The sequence below is a fragment of the Rhinolophus sinicus genome, chromosome X (genome assembly GCF_036562045.2).
Source record: "Rhinolophus sinicus isolate RSC01 chromosome X, ASM3656204v1, whole genome shotgun sequence".
NCBI classification, from domain to species: Eukaryota; Metazoa; Chordata; class Mammalia; order Chiroptera; family Rhinolophidae; genus Rhinolophus; species Rhinolophus sinicus.
In genome coordinates, this window is record NC_133768.1 from 3,546,526 (window position 1) to 3,552,525 (window position 6,000).

Genomic DNA, 6,000 nt, shown 5'->3' on the forward strand with positions numbered 1-6,000 from the left:
TTAGTGAGCCTCAATTAAATGATACATAGGAAATGATACAAACAGGAGAGGAAACCAATGAAAAAACAGTTGGAAAACACAGGAGGAGAACGAATTGAGTCAAAAATTGGCTGTGTATATAGATAGAATCTGGTTAAAGGGTAAACAATTAGGAAACCTGCATATTAGGTGGGGCACTGAATTAAACACAAACATATAGCATACAACTCAGATTAACTACACTGTGATGGTACCTTGAGAAGCATCAAAAATAAAACAAAGTAACACCGTTTATAATAACACCAGCCTCAAGCCATAGATGCCCAACTCTAGGGTTTTCACATTGGTAGACAGAGGAGAATCCAGCAAAAATGCACATTATTAGATTCAATGTTTATACCACAATCTTTGAAATTGCGTATTAAACAGAGAATATTAGTATTATAAATTATTGTTTTCAAAATATGCATTTCTCTTATTGAATAAACGTATGTGTCTTTTTTAAGAAATTGGGGATCAAGGGGCCAACCCGGTGGCTCAGGCAGTTAGAGCTCCGTGCTCCTAACTCCGAAGGCTGCCGGTTCGATTCCCACATGGGCCAGTGGGCTCTCAACCACAAGGTTGCCAGTTCAACTCCTCGAGTCCCGCAAGGGATGGTGGGCTCTGCCCCCTGCAACTAAGATTGAACACGGCACCTTGAGCTGAGCTGCCTCCCAGGTGGCTCAGTTGGTTGGAGCGCGTCCTCTCAACCACAAGGTTGCCGGTGCGACTCCCGCAAGGGATGGTGGGCTGTGGCCCCGGCAACTGGACCTGGAGCTGAGCTGCGTCCTCTACAACTAAGATTGAAAGGACAACAACTTGACTTGGAAAAAAGTCCTGGAAGTACACACTGTTCCCCAATAAGGCCTGTTCCCGTTCCCCCAATAAAATCTTAAAAAAAAAGAAAAAAAAATCGGGACTCAAGATTTTCCAGTCAAGAGGGGGAGTAGGTAAACGCTGTGCTCACCTCCTCTCACAGCCACATCAAAAGTACTACTAACCTACAGAACAACCATCACTGAGAATCACTTGAAGTCTAGCTGAACTGAAGCCCTACAACTAAGGACATACAGAGGAAGCCACCGCGAGACTGGTACGAGGGGCAGAGACACAGAACGGGCGGGTCCCACACCCGTGTGTGCCTATTAAAAATCAGGAGGTATATCCTGATGGCTCAGCTTCCTCCCCCTGCCCCAAGGAGTGAGGGGTCCCAACCCCTCCCCAGTTCAGGGTTCCAGTGCCAGAGAGAAAAGACCCCATAACTTCTGGCTGTGAAAACCAGTGGGTTTGGTGACTGAATGACACAGAGGGCAGCTAGAGTCCCAGGCATTCCTCCTAAAGAAACCGAGCACAGATCAATTCACTGAAAGACTCACTGGCTCTGAGCTCCAGGGCCGGCACAGCAGCTTGAAAGGCACCAGGGAAAGATGAGGAGGAACTAAGTGGTCTGGCCCCAGGGAGAGGGCTGGAGGGGCAGCTTTCTGCCCGACAGAGCTGGCAGAAGCCACTGTATCTTTGCTGAGCCCTCGCCCTCCAGCATGCAAATGCACGCAGACGTCATACCTGAGTATCACCTTTCATGCACCCCACCCTGATTCCCCGAGACCATTCCCAACTCAACTTTCAGGCACACCCAAGATGCTTCCAGTGGCTTTTCTGTACAAACGGCCTGCCTTAGCTCATGCTGCAGACTCTCCTAAAATCTCTCAAAGGTTCACAAAACTCAACAAGCAACATGTGGCTTGAGTATGTCCTGTACTTCTGGCTGAGCACCCCCAAGACGTGCACGAGCAGCGGTCAGCCTCTGTTGGCAGACTGGCCTCTTTAGGCATCTCCAAGCCCAGAATGGACAGCGGTCATCTGCGGATTGCTTTGTTGCTCACACCAGGTGACCCCGGGCAGGGCACAGGCTGTGGCTGAACTTGACCTGCAGTGGGTCTCCTCCCAGGAGGCCCCAGGGCTGGCACACCTTGTGGCCAGCTTCAGACCAAGCCGGAGCCTCACCTGGCAGCTTCCAAGAACGATTCACCCAAAGGGCACACTGGGTGGGCACCAGAGCCCTGCTAATGTGAAACCTGCTCTGTAGGCTCAGCCCTTGACCACAAATCTTCCACTGTAGGCACAGCCAGTCCTCACCAATCAACCAGTGATTCAATCCCTCTTACTGATGTGCAAACATCAAGTGAGGCTCAACTATGACAGGAGGGCACACAAAAGGGACACACCTGGAGTACCCAGCTCAAGGGAGACTGCGCCACTGGGCACCACAGGACACCTACTACATAAGACCACCAACTAAGACCGGGAGACATAGCAGCCCTACCTAATACATAGAAACAAACACAAGGAGGCAGCCAAGATGGGGAGACAAAGAAACATGTCCCAAACCGAGACACATCATAATTAAAACGCCAAAGTTTAAAAGCAAAGAAAGAATCTGAAAAGCAGCAAGAGAAAAGCAGTTAGTTACCCACAAGGGAGCTCCCATAAGACTGTCTGCTGATGTCTCAACAGAAACTTTGCAGGTCAGAAGGGATTGGCAGGGAATATTCAAAGTGATGGAAAAAAAAGACCTACAAACAAGATTACTCTACACAGCAAAACTATCATTTAGAACTGAAGGACAGATAAAGAGTTTCCCAGACAAGAAAAAGCTAAAGGAGTTCATCACCTCCAAACCAGTATTACAAGGAATCTTAGAGAGACTTCTTTAAGACAAAAAATGTATATATATGAGTAATAAAATGGCCATAATTACATATCTATCAACAATTACTTTAAACGTAAATGGCGTAAATGTTCCAATCAAACGATAGGGGGCCTGAATGGATAAGAAAACAAGATCCATACAGACTCTGCCTACAAGAGACTCACTTCAGATTGAAAGACATACAAAGATTGAAAGTAAAGGGATGGAAAAACATGTTTCATGAAAGTGAAAAAGAAAAAAAACAAAAGCTGGGGGAGCAATACTTATACTAGACAAAATAGACTTTAAAACAAGGGCTATAAGAAGAGCCAAAAAAGGACCCAGTAATCCCACTTCTGGGTATTTATCTGAAGAAACCCAAAACACTACTTCGAGGGGACACGTGCATCCATATGTTCGCTGCAGCATTTACAATGGCTGAGATGTGGGGCAGCCTGGGTGTCCCCGAATGGATGAATGGATAAAGAAGAGGTGGCACATATTTACAAGGGAACATTACTCAGCCACTAAAAAGAATGAAATCTTGCCATCTGCAACAACAAGGATGGACCTAGAAGCTATCATGCTGAGTGGAGTATGTCAGGCAGAAAAAGACAAATGTCCTAGGATTTCATGTATAAGTAGAATCTAAAGAACAAAATAAACAAAACAGAAACAAACTCATAGATGCAGCGAACACTCTGATGGCTGCCAGATAGGAGGGGAATTAGGAGTGGGTGAAAAGGGGGAAGGGATTAAAAAGTAGAAATTGGTTGTTACACAGTGGTCATGGGGACAAAGGGTACAGCATAAGGAATAAAGTCCATAATATAACAACTACGTTTGCTGTTAGACGGGTACTGGATATATTGGGGTGATAGATGGGAGGGGGTTGAGGGGCAGGGTGAAAAAAGTGAAGGGATAAAAAAGTACAACATGGAAGTTACAAAATAGTCAATGGGATGTAAAATAGAGCATTGGGAATAGACAAGTCAATATATTATAGTCAATAAGATGGTAATAATTATGTATAGCACCAGGTGGGTACTAGATTAGTTAGGAGGATCACTTCTTAAATTATATAAATGTCTAACCACTGGTGTACACCTGACGTAACATACAGCATGGGAAATACAGTCAATAGTATTGTGATAGCAGAGCACAGTGTCAGATGGTTGCCGGACTTATGGTGATCACTTCTTTAGGTTTATAAATGTTGAATCGCTATGTTGCACACCTGAAACTAATATAGTATTGCATGTTAGCTATATGTTAATAAAAATCTTTTAAAGAAAGAAATTGGGAGTCAATAATGAAGCCAAATGAGGGCAATATTGGAGTCACATACAATGAAAACCCGATAAAAGCATTACACATCGTCGTGTGTCATTGTCTTCGAACCTTACAGATGGTACAGTCTTCACAAGCACTGCAACAGTACCATTGCTGCATGTGATGAATTCAAAACAGAAATGCATATCAGCTATCACTCACCATTCCAACCTGCTGGTAAATCTGCCTTAAAGAGGTTCACCTTCCACCTAATGATATATTTATGTGGATTCAGAATTCCCATGAGCATTAGTGGAATCTTTGATCCTTTCGTGATTGCCAAAGCAGGACGTTTGGATGAGCTATTGGGTGGTATATTTAATTTATTCCTCACATATACAACGCTGCTCACTGTGACTATTCCAACTGGGGCAATTTGTTGCAATTAAAATAATGAGATGGTCCAAATAATGATACATGTACTACAAATACAGAGTGAGATGTAATTTGTAATTGCTACATCATTTTTATGCGGATACATTTTTGCCTAATTATAATAATCTTGTGAGCTAATAGGAATACATTCTTTTTATATGGATTATATTCTGGAAGAATTATTTTTCAACCGAGCTAATTTTAAAACCATTATGACTGGATGTAAAAAATAGTGTCAATGTGGAATTCAGAATATGAACTTTGAAAACTGGTGGTATCCAGAAAGCTGAATGCATGCTAACTGGATGGCCCAGCATTTTCACTCCTGGGTAGCTATCCAGCAGACACGTACCAACATGTTTATCGTGCCGTTCTATAGTATTTTTTTTTTGTTATTAAATTTATTGGGGTGACAATTGTTAGTAAAATTACATAGATTTCAGGTGTACAATTCTGTATTACATCATCTATAAATTCCATTGTGTGTTCATCACCCAGAGTCAGTTCTCCTTCCATCACCATATATTTGATCCCCCTTACCCTCATCTCCCACTCCCCACCCCCCACCCCCCTCTGTAGTATTCTTAAGCTAAAGGCCTTTGAGAATAAAGTGAAGGCCTTAGCTATCTGACTAGCTTGAGTCAGGAGGTAGTGATGATGATTTGGAAATTGGCCATGGGCAATATAAAATAATACTGGATGCCAACTATGATTGGAAAAAAATAGTTACGGGTTGTAAAGTACGGCACAGAGAATACAGTCAATAATAATGTAATAACTACGTACAGTGTCAGATGGGTGATAGGCTTATTGAGGGGGTCACGTTGTGAGGTATATACATGTCAAATTATAATGTTGTTCTGTACACCTGACGCTAATAGGTCAATGGTCAGTGAAAAATAAATTTTTAAAAATTAAAAAAAAAAAAGAAAAAGGAAATTGGACACGAGCCCTGCAAGGCAGAATTATTGGCTAATTATCCCCTGCAATTTAAAATAAGTTCCTATCCTACATAATAGGATAGTTACTGTTCACCAGCTAACATTTATTGAATGCTGTGTGCAAAAATAAATGTATTGATTGCCGGTGTGAATACCGCTCTCTGTCCTTGACAGGCATTAGCTCCCGTAATCTCCAAAACAACTGTATGAAATATTATTAGGCCCTTTTCAAGACCAAGAATTGAGGTGTAAAGAGATCACTTGCTCAAAGGCAAATGAGTAATAAGTGATGGATGCGAAGGAGAACATACGTCGGGGAAACGCAGGGACCCTGGTGGGTTACTTTACTCTGTAGGGGAGGGGCTGGCTTTGGGGCAGTGGACCTATCAAAGGGAATCTAACAGTTAAGCACGCAGACGTGAACGTATGGTGGAAGATTGTTCCAGGTAGAAGAAGCAGCGCATGAGAGGGGCTGTCAGCGGGAAACAGCTCAGCGTGTTTGAGGAACTGAAACTCAGCCAGTGTCACTGAAACAGGGTGGTTGAGGGGACGTTGATGGCTGATGGGCTCAGGGAGCTAAGTGAAGGCAAGTCAGGTAAGGTTTTGTAGGCTAAATGAGCAGTTTCACTTCCACTAGAAGAGAGA